Below are 19,880 nucleotides of genomic sequence, written 5' to 3'. Positions count from 1 at the left end.
GCAGGAGAACAGAAGCCTTGAAGGGTTGGAACATGGAGACCAAAAACCAAGTTGTCTTGATTATAATTAGTGTTGATCGCGAATTTTTATCACGAATATTGGCACTTTGAGAATTCGCGAATATATATAATATAGTGCAATATCTTCGTAATCGCAAATATTCTAGATTTTTTTTCATCAGTACCCATGATCGCTCACTGCTTCTTGCATGTGGGCCAATGATAAGGCTGCAATATCTTTGACTTTATGAGTAAAGTTGTTCGCAAATTTACGTTTCGCAAATTTTCCGATTGCCAATTTTCGCAATCAAGAAAATAATGACTGCAGATCACGAATTTGCGAATTTGCGAATATATAATGAATATTCGCCCCAAACATTCGCAAAATATTTGCCGCTCATCACTGATTATAATAAATAAATTCTTTTCTGAATACATGATGGGGGTTGCACTACAAATACAAACAATAGGCACAGTTCTCCTTCAAAGATTCCCCCTGTTCATCGGTGCTCTTGGTCCTGTGCTGTGGAGGGAACTGCAGCACAGGCTCATACATTTGGAGGAGTATTGCAGTTTTCTGCACAGTGGGTTCAATATGTTATGACATATATGCCATAACATTATTTAAGGGGAATATCCCCTTACAGGGATATTATCCAACCCCTATAATGCCCCCCAAAAGGCCCCTCACACTGGTTATATTTACCCCACTCCCCGTCACCCACGTCTCTGCATTCACTTGATCCAAAAATCGATTTAATACCATGTGATTCTGTTAAATCTGCCTTATAAGTTTCAATTGTCTCATTAGTATTAGTGTTGAGCGCGAATATTCGAATAGCGAATTTTAATCGTGAATATCGGAACTTTTGCGAATATTTAGAATATAGCGCTATATATTCGTAAAATCAAATATTCGTTTTTTTTCACAGAACACATGATTCCTCCCTGCTTCTAGCTTGTGGGCCAATGAGAAGGCTGCAAGAGCTTAACTTCCCTAGCAACCAATAGGAAAGTTGCCTACCCCTTACTATATAAGAGAAACTCCCTAACAGCCATTTTGTGCTCTTTCATATAGTTGAGAGAGAGAGGAGTGTGATCTTTGTGCTGTTTCTGTGTTTTAGTGTTTTAGGGTTTCGTGTGAGTAGTGATTAGTGTGAGCGTCTTTTGTCTTTGAAAAAAAAAAAAAAAAAAAAAGTATTTTTCTGTGTTTTAGAGTTAGGCTAGTTTCACACTTGCGGCAGGACGGATCCGACATGCTGTTTAGCATGTCGGATCCGTCCTGTGGCTGTTCGCCGTGCCCCCGCTCCGTCCCCATTGACTATAATAGGGATGGGGGCGGAGCTCCGGCGCAGCACGGGGGTGCACGGAGAAAGCCGCCGGACTAAAAAACCTGACATGCAGTAATTTTAGTCCGGCGGCCTTAAGCCGTGCACCGCCGTGCTGCGCCGGAGCTCCGCCCCCATCCCCATTATAGTCAATGGGGACGGAGCGGCGGCCCGGGGGCACGGCGAAACAGCCGCAGGACGGATCCGACATGGTGAACAGCCTGTCGGATCCGTCCTGCCACAAGTGTGAAAATACCCTTAGTGTTTTAGGGTTTCATGTGGGTAGTGATTAGTGTCAGCGTCTTTTTTTCTGTGCTCGGCTGGGTACCACTGCCCTTACCCAGCACCTGAGAGTCAACCACTGGCGGGAGTGGGAACAGATGCAGGGTGGTTGCAGCAGCGCCAGCAGCAGTGCGCAGGGGACAGCAGCTCCTGCCACAGTCCTGCAGCCACCTCACCCCCTTTCAACAATGCATTCCCACTCCCTCTCCTAGAGGTACTGGTAGCAGCAGCCAGATCTCTGCCTCCTCTGCACCTGTCATCGCCAGCTCTCTGAGAAGGTCTGGCAGACGTTCTTCTGTACCTCTTGCATGATGTTCTTTGTTTTGGTTTCACTTTGTCATCTCTTTTCCTTCTCCCAGCTGTCACCTATTCACACTAATTGCCTCCCTTTATATTCCCTCCCATACTGCCTCACTTTGCGGTTTATACTACTTCCTGGATTGAAGTGATCACTGCTGGAGACTTCTGTTACTGCTTGTTCAGATAAGTCCTTTCTTGTATTGTGTTTCTTTGCTGGCTTGATTCTAGGTGACCCTGACTCCCTCCGTATTTAGTGCAGGGAGCCGGTGGTCATGTCCCCTCACTATTATAGGGTTTTCAGGTGTCACACAGTCTAGGTACGAGGGCATGCAATCGTCTACCTCTGAGACCTTTTGTATGTGCTTAGCAGTCAGAGTGAGCTCTTAGGGTTTTACAGGGGTCACCGTTATGCTCCTTAGTTTGGGATCAAGCCAGTCGGATGTTTATCCATAACTTCCAGCTATCTGCTATATCATCCGTGACATTATAAACCGCCATTACCATCTTAAGCATGGATCCGGTTTCAGCCTTGATTGACCGCATGCAGGGTCTTTCACTGGAGGTAGCAGATCTCCGTAAAACTGTGTCTCAGTTTCAGGTGACCGGTTCTGCTGGCGTTCATGGAGTTTGTTCAGAGCCTAAGATCTCGCTTCCAGATACGTTCTCCGGGGCTAGTGAGAATTTTGTTCGCTTTAGAGAGGCTTGCAAACTCCATTTTCGCCTACTTCCCCATTCCTCTGGTGATGAGGAGCAGATGGTGGGGATCATCATCTCGCTGCTCAGGGATAACGCTCAGTCTTGGGCCTTTTCGCTGCCGGTGGGGGCACGGCCTCTCCGATCGGTGGATGATTTTTTTGTAGCCCTGGGGCAGATATATGATGACCCGGATCGTATTGCTCTGGCTGAATCTAAACTGCGTCTTTTATGCCAGGGTAAACAGTCCGCAGAGATATATTGTTCTGAATTTCAGAGATGGGCAGCTGATACTGGTTGGAACGATGCTGCACTCCGAAGTCAATTTTGCCATGGTCTTTCGGAGGGATTGAAAGATGCATTTGCGTTTCATGAGAGACCTGCCTCGTTGGACTCTGCCATGTCTCTAGCTGTCCGTATTGACAGGCGTCTTAGAAAGAGAGGAGAGACCACTCCTTAATGTCATATTCTGTCCAAGGACAGTGGGGCGGTCTCATTCAGTGCGCAGGGACCTCAGTCTCTCTCAATCCCCTCTGAGCAGGAGGCCAAGCAGCTGGGTTTGCTTGCCTCTGATAGTAGAGGATTCAGCTCTCAGAGGAGGGTTTGTTTCTCTTATGGGGGAATAAATCATTTGGCTAATGTTTGCCCCTCTAGGAGATTCAGGGAGTTTTCTGAGGGTAATAAAGAAACAAAAAGAAAAAAAACCTCTAAAAACTTTCCATTTGCTACTATTGGCAAGGTTGATGCGGAAATTGAAGGTTTGCCGTTTGCTTGAAGTTCCCGTTTTGCCCTACCTGCCAGGGTGGCGCTAGATAGCAAGAACATTGTTTGTGAGATTTTTGTAGATAGTGGAGCAGCTGTCAATCTCATTGATAATCAATTTGCTATAACACATGGTTTCCAGGTATGCACTTTGGAAAAGGATATACCTGTTTTTGCTATCGATTCCGCTCCACTTTCTCAAAAATCGTTAAAGGGCATAGTTCACAATATCCGTTTTACTGTGGGTGATGCTCATCTTGAGGATATGTCATGTTTCGTCCTAAGCGGATTACCTACTCCTCTAGTGTTGGGGCTACCCTGGCTCACTAAACATAACCCCACCATTGATTGGCAAGCAAGGCAAATAAATGGTTGGAGTGACTTCTGCAGAGAGAATTGCCTCACGGCGTCTCTTTCAGAGGTTTCTACCAAGACTGTACCATCTTTTCTCTCTGAATTTTCGGATGTGTTTTCTGAGAGTGGTGTCCAGGAGCTGCCCCCTCATCGGGAGTACGATTGCCCTATTAATCTCATCCCAGGCGCCAAGCTGCCAAAATCTCGTTTATACAATCTCTCCCAACCTGAAAGAGTCGCTATGCGTACTTATATCTCTGAGAGCCTGAGAAAGGGACACATCCGACCCTCGAAGTCACCTGTTGCCGCTGGGTTTTTTTTTGTTAAGAAAAAAGATGGTTCTTTAAGACTTTGTCTGGATTTCAGGGAGCTGAACCGTATCACAATTCGTGACCCATATCCCCTTCCTCTGATCCCGGACCTGTTTAACCAGATTGTTGGGGCTAAAGTTTTTTCTAAGTTGGATTTAAGAGGGGCATACAATCTAGTCAGGGTCAGGGAAGGAGACGAATGGAAAACTGCCTTCAATACCCCTGAGGGTCATTTCGGGAATTTGGTTATGCCCTTTGGTTTGATGAATGCTCCGGCTGTCTTCCAACATTTTGTGAACAGCATTTTTTATCATGTAATGGGGAAATTTGTACTGGTGTATCTAGATGACATTTTGATTTTTTCTCCTGATTTCAAAACTCATAGGGACCACCTACGTCAGGTCTTGCTCATTCTGCGGGAGAATAAATTGTACGCTAAACTGGAAAAATGTGTGTTTGCGGTTCCGGAGATTCAATTTCTTGGTTTTCTTCTCTCCGTTTCTGGTTTTCGCATGGACCCTGAGAAGGTCCGCGCTGTGCTTGATTGGGAGCTCCCTGAGAATCAGAAGGCCCTGATGCGGTTTTTGGGTTTTGCCAATTATTACAGAAAGTTCATTTTGAATTATTCCTCTGTTGTTAAGCCACTCACTGATATGACTAAAAAGGGGGTAGATTTTTCCTCCTGGTCGGTAGATGCGCTTAAGGCCTTTTCTAGTATCAAGGAGAGCTTTGCTTCTGCTCCCATTTTGGTACAACCTGATGTCTCTCTACCTTATATTGTTGAGGTGGACACTTCTGAGGTGGGTGTGGGTGCGGTCTTATCTCAGGGTCCCTCTCCTGCCAAATGACGACCGTGTGCCTTTTTCTCAAGGAAACTCTCCTCCGCAGAGAGAAATTATGATGTGGGAGATAGGAAGTTGTTGGCCATCAAATTAGCTTTTGAGGAATGGCGCCATTGGCTAGAGGGAGCCAGACACCCTATTACCGTGTTTACCGACCATTAGAATCTGGCCTACTTGGAATCAGTATAACAAAACAATAACAAACACAGGTGCACTCTGCAGTGTCACTAAATCCTCAAACTGATTTTAAAATTGAGAGATTAGTCAACATGTCCTACGGTGTAGAACATGTCTAAGCCCGGACACCACGACAAGGTTTCTCAAGTAGCCCGGGACCCTACACTCTCCTACCTGAGCCGTATGGGCGATACCAGGAGCCAGTGGGCAAATTACAGGAGCATAAGGCCGACTCACAAACAACTCACCAGTTACCTCCAGCATGTGGCCATGCTTGCAATGGGAGGAGGGAGGAGTCTGTGAGTCCCACTCAAGACTTGCTGATATGTCCCAGGCCTCACAGGTGCACCTAAATGTGACCTGTAGATGGAAAACAATAGACATCCTACACAAGGTAACAAGTGCGGATGTGATAATTAATATAACAATATAACAAAACAATAACAAACACAGGTGCACTCTGCAGTCTCACTAAATCCTCAAACTGATTTTAAAATTGAGAGATTAGTCAACATGTCCTACGGTGTAGAACATGTCTAAGCCCAGACACCACGACCGTAGAACATGTTGACTAATCTCTCAATTTTAAAATCAGTTTGAGGATTTAGTGAGACTGCAGAGTGCACCTGTGTTTGTTATTGTTTTGTTATATTGTTATATTAATTATCACATCCGCACTTGTTACCTTGTGTAGGATGTCTATTGTGGTACTTGTGGTTCGCCGTGGGCATCCTCCATTGTATGCATTTTGCTGGGGATTGCCATTAGCAACGGGCCACAAGTGCAGGATTTGCTCCCCTATATATATGCACAACTGCATGTGGGTTTGAGCACCTCCTGCTAATGCCAACCTGTCTTCTTAGTTTGTATATATAGATTCCTGGAGGTGTATAAACTCCTATTTAAATGTGCCTGTTTTCCATCTACAGGTCACATTTAGGTGCACCTGTGAGGCCTGGGACATATCAGCAAGTCTTGAGTGGGACTCACAGACTCCTCCCTCCTCCCTCCTCCCTCCTCCCATTGCAAGCATGGCCACATGCTGGAGGTAACTGGTGAGTTGTTTGTGAGTCGGCCTTATGCTCCTGTAATTTGCCCACTGGCTCCTGGTATCGCCCATACGGCTCAGGTAGGAGAGTGTAGGGTCCCGGGCTACTTGAGAAACCTTGTCGTGGTGTCCGGGCTTAGACATGTTCTACACCGTAGGACATGTTGACTAATCTCTCAATTTTAAAATCAGTTTGAGGATTTAGTGAGACTGCAGAGTGCACCTGTGTTTGTTATTGTTTTGTTATATTGTTATATTAATTATCACATCCACACTTGTTACCTTGTGTAGGATGTCTATTGTGGTACTTGTGGTTCGCCGTGGGCATCCTCCATTGTATGCATTTTGCTGGGGATTGCCATTAGCAACGGGCCACAAGTGCAGCATTTGCTCCCCTATATATATGCACAACTGCATGTGGGTTTGAGCACCTCCTGCTAATGCCAACCTGTCTTCTTAGTTGTATATATAGATTCCTGGAGGTGTATAAACTCCTATTTAAATGTGCCTGTTTTCCATCTACAGGTCACATTTAGGTGCACCTGTGAGGCCTAGGACATATCAGCAAGTCTTGAGTGGGACTCACAGACTCCTCCCTCCTCCCTCCTCCCATTGCAAGCATGGCCACATGCTGGAGGTAACTGGTGAGTTGTTTGTGAGTCGGCCTTATGCTCCTGTAATTTGCCCACTGGCTCCTGGTATCGCCCATACGGCTCAGGTAGGAGAGTGTAGGGTCCCGGGCTACTTGAGAAACCTTGTTGTGGTGTCCGGGCTTAGACATGTTCTACACCGTAGGACATGTTGACTAATCTCTCAATTTTAAAATCAGTTTGAGGATTTAGTGAGACTGCAGAGTGCACCTGTGTTTGTTATTGTTTTGTTATATTGTTATATTAATTATCACATCCGCACTTGTTACCTTGTGTAGGATGTCTATTGTGGTACTTGTGGTTCGCCGTGGGCATCCTCCATTGTATGCATTTTGCTGGGGATTGCCATTAGCAACGGGCCACAAGTGCAGGATTTGCTCCCCTATATATATGCACAACTGCATGTGGGTTTGAGCACCTCCTGCTAATGCCAACCTGTCTTCTTAGTTTGTCTACTTGGAATCAGCCAAACGTCTGAACCCGAGACAGGCCAGATGGTCTTTATTCTTTTCTAGATTTAATTTTGTTGTCACGTTCCGCCCTGGGGTTAAAAATGTGAAGGCTGATGCCCTGTCACGTTGTTTTCCGGGAGGGGGGAACTTTGAAGACCCGGGTCCCATTTTGGCTGAAGGGGTGGTCGTCTCTGCTCTTTATCCTAATTTGGAGGTAGAGGTTCAGGCAGCCCAGGCAGAGGCTCCTGATCTTTGTCCTCCTGGGAGGTTGTTTGTGCCTCTCGCTTTCCGACACAAGGTTTTTAAGGAGCACCACGATACTGTCCTTGCTGGGCACCCGGGTAGTAGATCCACAGTGGATCTCATTGCTCGGAGATTCTGGTGGCCGGCTCTTCGTCAGAGGGTTGAGGGTTTTGTGGCAGCCTGCGATACCTGCGCTCGTGCCAAGGTCCCTCATTCACGGCCATCGGGTTCTCTCCTCCTGTTACCCATTCCTTCCCGTCCTTGGACGCATCTGTCCATGGACTTCATTACGGACCTGCCTCGTTCCTCGGGGAAGACTGTGATTTTAGCAAAATGGCGCATTTCATTCCCTTTCCTGCGTTACCCAATGCTAAGACGCTGGCGCAAGCATTTGTTGATCACATTGTCAAATTGCATGGCATTCCTTCAGACATCGTTTCTGATAGGGGCACGCAATTTCTTTCCAGATTCTGGAAGGCCTTCTGTTCTCGCTTGGGGGTTCAGTTGTCGTTCTCTTCTGCTTTTCACCCGCAGTCGAATGGTCAGACCAAACGCGTCAATCAGAATCTGGAGACATATCTGCGCTTTTTTGTGGCAGATAATCAGGAGGATTGGTGTTCTTTTTTGTCCCTTGCTGAGTTTGCTTTAAATAACCGTCACCAGGATTCCTCTGATAAGTCACCATTTTTTGGTGCATATGGGTTTCATCCGCAGTTTGGGACATTCTCTGGAGAGGGGTCTTCTGGTTTACCTGACGAGGAGAGATTTTCCTCGTCTTTGTCATTTATTTGGCAAAAGATTCAGGGTAATCTGAAGAGGATGAGTGAGAGATATAAGCGTGTGACGGATAAGAGATGTGTGCCTGGTCGGACCTGAATGTGGGTGATCTGGTGTGGTTGTCTGCAAAGAATATCAAACTGAAGGTTCTCTCCTGGAAGTTGGGTCCTAAGTTTATTGGGTCTTACAAGATCTTGTCCGTCATCAATCCCGTTGCCTTCCGTCTTGATCTTCCTCAGACTTGGAAGATCCATAATGTTTTTCACAGGTCCCTATTAAAACCTTATGTCCAACCCACTGTACCCTCCTCTTTGCCTCCTCCTCCGATTGTTGTTGATGGTAATCTTGAATTTCAGGTCTCTAGGATTGTGGATTCTCTCATTATCTGCGGTTCTCTCCAGTTACTCGTTCATTGGGAGGGTTATGGTCCTAAGGAGAGGATGTGGGTCCCAGTGGCGGACATTAAGCCCACTCGTCTCATCAGGGCTTTCCATAGGTCCCATCCTGAGAAGGTGGGCTCTGAGTGTCCGGAGTCCACTCGTAGAGGGAGGGGTACTGTCACCGCCAGCTCTCTGAGAAGGTCTGGCAGACGTTCTTCTGTACCTCTTGCATGATGTTCTTTGTTTTGGTTTCACTTTGTCATCTCCTTTCCTTCTCCCAGCTGTCACCTATTCACACTAATTGCCTCCCTTTATATTCCCTCCCATACTGCCTCACTTTGCTGTTTATACTACTTCCTGGATTGAAGTGATCACTGCTGGAGACTTCTGTTACTGCTTGTTCAGATAAGTCCTTTCTTGTATTGTGTTTCTTTGCTGGCTTGATTCTAGGTGACCCTGACTCCCTCCGTATTTAGTCCAGGGAGCCGGTGGTCGTGTCCCCTCACTATTTTAGGGTTTTCAGGTGTCACACAGTCTAGGTACGAGGGCATGCAATTGTCTACCTCTGAGACCTTTTGTATGTACTTAGCAGTCAGGGTGAGCTATTAGGGTTTTACAGGGGTCACCTTTATGCTCCTTAGTTTGGGATCAAGCCAGTCGGATGTTTATCCATAACTTCCAGCTATCTGCTATATCATCCGTGACAGCACACTCCTCTATCGCCTCCACTGCTGTCCGGCACCAGCCGTTAGTTGTCAACGCATTTTAATGCACCACGCCCCCGGGGACCGACGCGTGCATTCACTCAATGGTCTCCTGGCAAGGGTTATCGCCAAACATCTGCTGCCCTTCAATATTGTGGACTGCAATCCATTCTGGCAGATGTTGGAGCAGGCCCAACCCAGATGGCGTGTCCCCAGCTGCCATTACTTTGCCAGGGCCAGAGTCCCTGCCCCACACCAGCACATTGTGCAGGATGTATCCCTGTCGCTGGATCATGCTCTCAGCGACAGGGTGCATCTGACAATGGATGCCTGGACCAGCAGACATGGGCAGGGATGATATATCAGTTTTACAGCCCATTGGGTGTCTCTCCGAAGCGCCGGGGAGGGATCATCAGATGTGGCGGCATCTCAGTTTGTGGTGCCGCCCCGGGGTGTCCGGGGGAGAACTGCTGCTCACCCTCAAGCCACTGTCTCCACTGCTGCTGAGCCCCCCAGCAAGCGTCCCCGTAGCTAGGCAAGTGTGGGGCACGTCCGCTGCCAGGCCGTACTCCAGCTTGTTAGCTTAGGGGAATGGAGACACACTAGACCTGATGTTCTGGCCGCCCTCCAGGCTCAGGTCCACAAGTGGCTGACACCCCAAAGGCTCCAGGCAGGTATGGTTGTCTGTGACAATGGCAGCAACCTTCTCGCCGCCCTCAATGCTGGCAGTCTTACACACGTACCCTGCATGACACATGTCCTCAACCTTGTGGTACAGAAGTTCCTACGCACATACCCAAGGTTGAGCGACATCGTGCAACGTGTACGTAGGATTACCAGCCACTTCCAACGCTCCCTAACCGCCACCGCATCCCTGTCCAAACTGCAGCAGGACAACAGCCTGCCACCTCACAGGCTGATTGTTGACAGCGTGACGCTGTGGAACTCCACCCTCCACATGCTGGAGAGGTTGTGGGAGCAGCGACGGGCGGTAAAAGAATACCTGCTGGACCAAGGCACTTCCAGGCCATCACACCCACTACCCTACATCACCAATGCGGAGTGGGGGCAGATACACCAGGTCTGCCACGTGTTGGCCCCATTCGAGCAGGCAACCAAGATGGTCAGCAGGAAGCGTGTTGGCCTCAATGACGTGCTCCCCATAGTGTTCCTGCTGGACAGGACACTAGATCGCCTGCTCGATGCTGGGGAGAGTGCCTTGGTGGAGCAAGAAGAGGCAACAATGCTCCACCAAGACCAGACCCAGGATGAGGAGGAGGAGGAGGAAGAATTTGTTGAGGAGTTTGCCGACGTCCCGGAGTCTGGGCCTGGCCGTGAGGGATAGCCGGTGCTGGGGGTACCGTTAGTCCGGGGGTGGGGCGGCTCCCACAGGGAGCAGCAGCAGAAGGACCAAGATGTCATGGCAGCCAAGAAGAGTCACAGCGGGCTGTCCTCTTCCCCATGGCTGCCCACATGCTGCAATGCCTCAGGAGGGACTCCCGGATCAAGAAAATTAAGGAGAGGGATGATTTTTGGTTGGCCACCCTTTTAGACCCTCGCTGCAAGGGGAAACTGGAGCAGTACATCCCAGCCAGCCAGAGGGATGCCCGCATGAATAACCTGTGGACCTGTCTGATCCTCCAGCTGGAGCAGGCAAACCCTCAGCCTCACACTCCAGTTCTCCCCGCCCATCTCACCCAGCAGGTGTCTGGTCCAAGCAGACTACATGGGTTCTGTCTGTGCTTCCGACAGCATGATCACCGACGACCCCATGGAGTACTGGGTTGCCAGGCTGGACACCTGCCGTGAGCTCGCTCAGTATGCGCTGGAAGTACTATCTTGCCCCCCCACCAGCGTACTGTCTGAGCGGACATTCAGCGCGGTAGGTGGGGTGGTCACCTGACTCTGTGGACAGACTGACATTTATCAAAACGACCGAGTCCTGGATCTGCAGCGACTTTTTGGCCCCCACCATCGGTTCCGGGCGCTGAAGGGTCCCTTGTCAATCCCTCTCCTTGGCTCTCCCTCACAAACTTTGTTGTTTTTTAACTTCTATATATATTTATTTATGGATGAATTTATTTATTTATATATTTATTTATGGATGAATTTTGTAATATATTTATTTATTAATAACTTTATATATTTCTGTAATAATGGATAACAGTGGGGCACTCTCTATACCAATGAGAACAGTGGATGATAGTACATATAAAATTTATTAATATGTCTAAAATAAATTGTTCACAGTTGATTAAATAATAGCAGCATTAGTAATAATATTAGGCATATTAAAACAGCAATATAAATAAAATAAATAGGAATAAGGATAAAAAATGGTAGTCCGTCAATAGGTCACGGTTGGGCTGATACCTGGCACCAAAAATGTATGTATATATGTGCTCTGGGTATGCGGACCCCCACGATTGGATTACAGACACATATTTTCGATCGATTTAGGAGAAGCAGGATTTATTATTCTATAGATCCGATAACGCCAGCCGCGGGAGGTCTCTGCTGTATAAGGGAAATCTTTACTTCCAGCGAACCTACGTGGACTTCCGGTGTTGGCGTGGGATCCTCTTGAAGATTAACAGCCCTCGGGACCGGAGCACCGATACACACAGAAGGCGCACCGAGACGAGGGTAGGCGATTTTATCGAAGCCTTCTGGGTAAGATCGAAGTGTCTACAATAGTAAGCGATCGCTTTTTGAAATTTACAGCGGGATGCCGCTGTCTCAGGTTAAGGAGCGGGACGCCGCTCTGCATATAACCAGCACTAACTTACACCTCAGATTGGAGTCCAATTGATACAAATAATAACTGGAAACTAACTGCGTATACCCAGAGCACATACTGTATATACATGCATTTTTGGTGCCAGGTATCAGCCCAACCGTGACCTATTGACGGACTACCATTTTTTATCCTTATTCCTAGCAGTCATCTGTTAGTGGGTGCACCTCACGTTGTTCCCTAGTCACTCTTTTGCGACATATCCCTTTTTATTCATTATATATTTCTGTGTTGATTAAATAATTTATGTATTTATTGATAAATTTATTTATGTATTTATTATGCTGTCCGCATCCGTCCGTTTTGCGGACAAGAATAGGCAGTTATATCAATGGCTGTCCATGCCGTTCCGTAAATTGCGGAACGCACACGGACACCATCCGTGTTTTGCCGGTCCTCAACTGTCATGTGCATGAGGCTTAAGCCTGTTAGAATAATGGGCGCTGTAGTGCATAAACATTAGTAGGAACAGTAGATCTTAAATGTCAAGGGAACTTGACCACATTGGCTTTTTGTGTTGAATAACTCGATTAAATTGATTTATCGTTTCAGCCCTAGTATAGTGTAACCCTTAATCTTCTGTGTGATCTCTGGACACTGCCCTCTATACATAAAACATACTGTAAAATAGACCTCTCAGATACCAATTAGCGCACAGTGCTCCACACGCTGCCCGCACCACTCTCCTCTCAGTTTCCATATTGGGCACATCGAGTCTGGAGAAGAACACTGCGGTAACGCAGCCTGACGCGCCATGTGCTGATTCCACCAAGCCAGAGAGCAGCAGGACTGGCGGGGTTTAGCAGCGGCTCTCTCATCCTCCTTTTGTCTGTGAAGAGTCATGGTTACTGACGCTCGCACGACCCGTACATGATCAGCGCCACATACACGCCGTGCTCGAGCCATCGGCAGCACCCAGCCATCCTTTGCCCATCAGAGCACAGAAGCCAGTGAGGAACCAGCTTGCCTTGGCCTGGGTGTGGAAGTGTCCCCCGCTCTGCCACCGGGATCAGTTCCCCTCCCCTCGGTGATGACTCGGGGTCTTAAGTGGCTGCCTCCAGTGCGCAGCCCGGATCATCGATCACAGGTCATGCTGCAGAACAAGCCTTTAGCTGCGAGGCTTGGCTACACATGGGGGGTAGTGTCACACAGCCCGGGGAAGACTTCACCAGGGAGGGGCTGACAGGCACCGGGGAGCACCTACACTGTCATCCAGCAGAGCAGAGCTTGTAGTCTGTTTTGAAGGCAACATGTGTTCTGGAGTTACATAGAACTGCCGGTAAACTTACCCCACAAAACGAATGCAGCTGTGCTTCATTTTGGTCTAGCTAGGTGTAGGCCTTATACTATATCCTTAACACTTACCTGCTGCTGCTGTCTGTCCTGATCCTGCTCAGGACTACCATCATGGACCAAACTCAGCAGGAGCAGGACAGACTGCAGCAGGTAAATGGTAACGCTGTAGTGTAAAGCATACACATAGTTGGGGAGAAAAGGGGAATAACGTGATATCAATTATATAGATCACTAAAAATTAGGATGCCAAAACAGAACTAGTGATCAATTAATAGTGTAAAACATAACTTTTAATCATGTAGTATTAAAATAATAGGTCCTTGGAAAATAATTATAATAGGATGATTATAAACATAAGCAGCAGTAGGTAAAGACTATAGTGCACAGCGGCACCAAAATAAGTAAATAGAAATAAAAGTGCACGGCGGCACTAAAAAGAGGCAACCATAGTCCTACCGCTCTGTCATTAGGATCCAGGAAACAGCCCGTGGCCAGATATCTAAAAGTGGAATATCTTCAGTGAGACCGTTGGCTGCTTGGCGTCACGGGATCTAGTATAACCCTAATATAGCCCTGTGGTAAAGGAACAAAGCTGACCCTAACTTCTAGAAATCAGAGCAACCTCACCACAGGGCACTCGTCCTTAGAAGGGCAACCCCGTCCGGAACCTTTCCCTGTATACTGGCCCTGTTATAGCTCTATCCTAATCCCAATTCCTAGATGGACATTTCATGTTCAGATACAAAAACAATCATCAGGGGAAATCATCAGGATTTTTTAAAAAAAAGGAACAAAATTCAGGGAACCAATAAGTCCCTGTTAAGGATTGCTATTCCCTATATAGGCGGTCGGGTGATACCAGTTATAACACACCCTTGTGACCGTATATTAGAGATGCAAGGAGGAGGGAAGGGGAGTCCTAGATACAGCTCCCTAACTTCTCGCTTACAGGGCGTAATAACAGCCGCGGGCAATGTATCAATCCAGTGTTATAACTGGTATCACCCGACCGCCCAGTGCGCAGCCCGGATCATCGAGCGCAGGTCATGCTGCAGAATAAGCCTTTAGCTGCAAGCCTTGGCTACACAAAGGGGGGTAGTGTCACACAGCCCGGGCAATCTGGACGCAAACGAATGAATTTGTGAGATGGATCCGAATGCGGATCCGTCTCACAAATGCATTGCAATACTGGATCCATCTTTCCGGTTGTCATCCGGAAAAACGGATCCGGTATTAATTTTTTTCACAAATTTAATGGTCTGCGCATGCGCGGACAGAAAGATCGGATCCATCTTGCTGGAACACTTAGGGCTGGCATTAATGGATTTCAATGTAAATTAATGCCGGATCCGGCATTCTGGCAAGTGTTCAGTATTTTTGGCCGGAGAGAAAACTGCAGCATGCTGCAGTATTTTCTCCGGCCAAAAAAACGTAGGAGGGACTGAACTGATGCATCCTGAATGGAATGCTCTCCATTCAGAATGCATTAGGATAAAACTGATCAGTTTTTTTCCGGTATTGAGCCCCTAGGATGGAACTCAATACCGGAAAACAAAAACGCTAGTATGAAAGTTCCCTAAAACGCACTAAATCAGCCGGTTACATTATACATCTGTACTTCGCTGTGTGTATAAATATATATATATATACTCATGGTGAGGTAGAGATGTATGATGTAACCGGCTGATTTGCTACATGTCACACCAGTTAATAAGTAATCATTTGTAAAGGGATGAAATATTTATTTCCATAACTGCATATATACATTACAGAGTGTTGGCGAGAGATACAAAACTAATGTAAGCATTGTACCTGATCTCTCTGATCCGCTCCAATTTCCTCCTCTTCAAATCCGACTATTTTTTTTATATCGCCATCCTAGGGTGATTGCCCTTAAACTTCCTCTTGAGCTCAGAACGGATCTCCCTCACAATGGCCTGCTTCTCAGAGTGGACGCGCTTGCGGTCGTAGCCCCGCTCCAACATGCGCTGCAGGATAAAGATGCAAGCATATAATCCCAATTTTTTTAATACAAGTATTGTAAATAATGTCCTCAGCAAAACATCAAAAAGTATTTTTTCTTCGAAGGAGAGATATTAGATTTAATGTTACCGCTAAAAGATCGGTTTGCATTGCGATTGTATGTGTGTGGGGTCTGAGCAATCGGATATTGGCCAGCTGAGCAGAGATGTACCTGTCTAGTGAAGTGACGGTACGGTATGGGGTGTACAGCTGGTTCGCCTCCCCGTGGTGCACCCTGAGTAACTCTAAATGAACCAGCAAATACTGGCAGTAAGACAAAGAAAGCTTCTCCTGAGTCCTGACCAACAGGACACAAACTCTAATCTATAGACTGTGTTTGTGGGGGTGTGTGTGGGTGGGGGGGGATGTTGTATATAGTGTGCGGCAGGAAAATGGATGTGCAATGTGCATGTGAGAGATATTTCTATGCTGTCCATACGTAAATGCTACAGACATAGTGCTGTAATGTTACAACAATACTTAGTGCACCAATCAGTAATATCTACTTAGACCTGATAAAAAGTTAAGTTATATGTATCGCGAAAAAAACATTCGGATCATAAGTGCAGATTTTCGCAATCACGAATATTTTATAACACTCTATCAGCATATAAAGCGATTGTTCTGACATGCATGTGAAATGTAACCAAATACACTGGTGTAATGTGAAATTACTTACAGTGATTAGGAGTTCATCCTCACTGTCTCGAAAATTGCTTCGACTATTTTTTACAATCGCCTCAAACTTCGGGTAGTTCAAAAACAGTTGCTAGACCACTCCCCTTTTTACGCTTTAAGCTAATATTACATTGCGATTTTAGTAATAAAATTAAATGTAAACGAAGATAGCGAATTTGCAAATAAATGACGAATATTCTGGAAATATCGCAAAATTGAATATTGCCCCTCCCGCTCAACACTAATTAGTATCTCCAACAGTCTATCATATGCACATACCAAAAATTCAAGGCATAGACGAGAGTCCCTGTCAAGGATCAGCGAGTGCGAGCCAACTGTGCCAACTAAGGGGTTTGGAGTAGAGATGAGCGAATCGAAGTTGACGAAGTGGAAATCGAACCAAATTTCGATTCGCACTGAATCTGAATTTCCTCATGCTTCGTGGTAACAAATTGCATATTTTCCTAAAATGGCTGCTGCACGTGTTAGGATATGGAGCAAGGAACTCTGGGAGCGAGGGATCACACACAATGCCATACATGCAGCCAATCAGCAGCCAGCCAGCCCTGTGATGTCACAGCCCTATAAATAGCCTCAGCCATCTTGGATTCAGCCATTTTCCAGTGTACTTAGTGCAGGGAGAGACATCAGCAGGCGCTAGGGACAGTGCTAGAAAAGACTAAAACTTTTATTTTGCTGTATAGAAGTTCAGGGAAAGGATAGGGAGGAATCATTCCACAGTATTGAAGCAGAACAGGGTTCAGTAGGGGAGTTTACAGCCTGGGTAATAGGAACAATCCTATTACACCTTGCTGCACTGGCTGCGGACCCAAATTGTCATTATACAGCTCTGTAATTCCAGCAAACCGTTCTTGTTATTGGCGTGCAAGTGCTGTTTGATGCAGCCATTAACAGGTTTTATTACAAGGAAATATTTCTACGTCTTATTTGCCCTTGTGCGGTGCAGTTATATGTCCTAATGCATTTTTTGGCTTGTATTAGTGGGGAAAAAAAGGCTTATTAGCCGTTGTGTGGTGAAGTGAGAAAATTACAGCCCTTTTTGGCGTGTATTAGTGGCAAAAAATATATATATTATTTGCCATTCAGTGGTGCAGTTATATGCTCTAAAGCCCTTTTTGGCTTGTATTAGTTGCTAAAAATATATATTTGCCATTCAGCTGTGCAGTTATATGTTCTAAAGCCCTTTTTGGCGTGTATTAGTGGCCAAAAAATATATATTATTTGCCGTTCAGCGGTGCAGTTATATGTTCTAAAGCCCTTTCTGGTGTGTATTAGTGGCAAGAAATATATAGATTATTTGCCATTCAGCAGTGGAAAAAAGTAAGGGCCTATTTGCCATTCAGCAGTGCAGTTATATGTTCTAAAGCCCTTTTTGGCTTGTATTAGTGGCAAAAAAATATATATTATTTGCCGCTCAGCGGTGCAGTTATATGTTCTAAAGCCTTTTGTGTCGTGTATAAGTGGGAACAAATAAGGGCCTATTTGCCCTTGTGAGGTGCAGTTATATGTTCTAAAGCCCTTTTTGCTGTGTATTAGTGGGGAAAAAGGGATTGTTAGCCGTTGTATGGTGAAGTGAGAAAATTACAGACATTTTTGGTGTGTTTTAATTTCCTTTTAATTTATTTATTTTATCTAACAGTATGTCCGACAGAGAAATGCCAGGCCATGCACAGGGGAGTGTCAGAGGCCTAAATGTTTCTGGCGCAGGCACAGGTCGCAGCAGAGTAAGGGGGCGTGGCAGCAGGAGTCGCAGTGAGAGGCCTGAGCTCCTGGTGTCATCTAGCGGTCGTGTCTTAACCAGCAACCCAGCGGTTCTTGAATGGTTGACTCGGTCCTCCACTTCATCCCAAGTGACATCAGACACCCCCAGCAAAGAGTCAGTGGGTTTGTCAGACACAATCCTTAGTTGGTACGGCCCGGGAGCAGGCCCTGTGCACTCACCTGTCCTCAACCTGCCTCTGTCCTTTTCTGTTCCCTCGGCCAGAGAAGTATTATATGCTGTGGGCTAAGCTCCACTATACAGCAAGGACGAGCTACTAGAGTAAAGTCAGCAGCTATTGGCCAGCCAAGATGTGAAGGAGACATTCGCTGCTTCCTCCGGTAGGCGGGGAAGTAGTGATGAGGAGAGTGGCGTTGGAGCTGGTGTTGCAAGCAGTCAGGCTCCTGACCCAGGGACCGTTGAGGAGGACATCAGTGACGTGCAGACAGTACTCGATGATGATGATATAGCCGATCGCAATTGGGAGCAGGGTGAATTAGGTGCTTCATCAACATCGGGAGAAGAGGGTGGCAGCTTGCCCGTGAGGCAGCGGCTGAGCCAGCAAGTTGCTAGCATGGCTGGGAGTCAACAGGGTGGCAGCAGTGGGAGGTCGGGAGCCAAACATGCCAGGGGTAGACCAACCGCTTTGCAGGAGGCTACCTGCACAGAAAGTAGTGGTGCAGGGGTTCACAGAAGCAGCGGCGGTAGCAGTCAGTCAGTGCGGAGTGTTGGGGGTAAAATCACCTACTCGGCGGTGTGGCAGTTTTTTGTTAAGCCGCCGGAGGAGGTGAACATGGCCATTTGTAGAATCTGTGGGCAGAAGGTGAAGCGTGGCCAGGGTGCCAATGTTGGCAGCACTGCCCTGCGTCAACATATGCAGCGTCACCATAAAGTGGCCTGGGAGAACCGTGGCTCTGATGTGGTGGTCTAGTCTGCCGCAGCAACCGCTGCATCACCCAGTGGCACACACCCGATTTCAGGCAGTGAAGGCTCTACCACCTCTGCCATAGGGAGCTGTCTGTCCTTCCCATCATCTGCTGGTCTTGATGCTCCTGCTCCTCCTACTCCTCATCAGTCATTCCGGCAACAATCGATCACCGAAGCGATTGCCAAGAGACAACGATATGCGTGCACTCATCCAACGGCGCAGAAGCTGAATGTGCTCCTGGCCAATTTGCTGGTGCTGCAGTCCCTCCCTTTCCAAGTGGTGGACTCTGCACCTTTCAGAGAACTGATGGTTTGTGCCGAGCTGAGGTGGAGAGTCCCAAGCCGTCATTTCTTTGCCAAAAAGGCAGTACCAGCCCTGCACACACATGTAGAACAGAAGGTGGGCTAGTCCTTGAGCCTGTCGGTGTCTGCCAAAGTGCATGGCAGCGCCGACGTGTGGAGCTGTAACTACGGTCAGGGACAATACATGTCCTTTATGGCACACTGGGTGAATGTTCATCCTGCACAGCCACACCAGCAGTAGCGTAACTAGAGTGTTATGGGCCCCAGTGCAAACTTTACATCGGGCCCCCCTCCCTTCATTTTTACAAAGAGGCGGCAGTAAGCCCAATGCATGGCTACACTCACCCAATCCTAACTAATATAATCTGGTCCTACCTCATTCAGGGTGTCGCTGGCGTCGACGTGATGTCCACTGGATCCAGAACAAGGTCCCTGTGGTGAGAAAAAAAGAATAATCACATAAGGAAGGGATGGTGACTGCCCCTGTGAAATCATCAGTAGGGGGCGCTGTGCTGGTGTGTAAGACTGAGCCATGGCAATGTATAGCAGGGTAATCTAGGACATTTCACCTAAGTGCTACCACACAGTACTAATGTCTATATTATGGCCCCTCACAGTACTAATGCCCACCTTGTGGCCCCTCACAGTAATTGATCCCACCTTGTGGTCCCTTCAAAATAGTTATGTCCTCCTTGTGGCCCCTCACAGCAATTATGCCTACCTTTGTTCCTGTCACAGTAGTTATGCCCACTTTTGTGCCCCCTCACTTTTATTA

This window comes from Bufo bufo, chromosome 6, assembly GCF_905171765.1.
Source record: "Bufo bufo chromosome 6, aBufBuf1.1, whole genome shotgun sequence".
In the NCBI taxonomy this organism is placed as follows: Eukaryota; Metazoa; Chordata; class Amphibia; order Anura; family Bufonidae; genus Bufo; species Bufo bufo.
Note: the sequence above shows the minus strand (reverse complement) of the source record.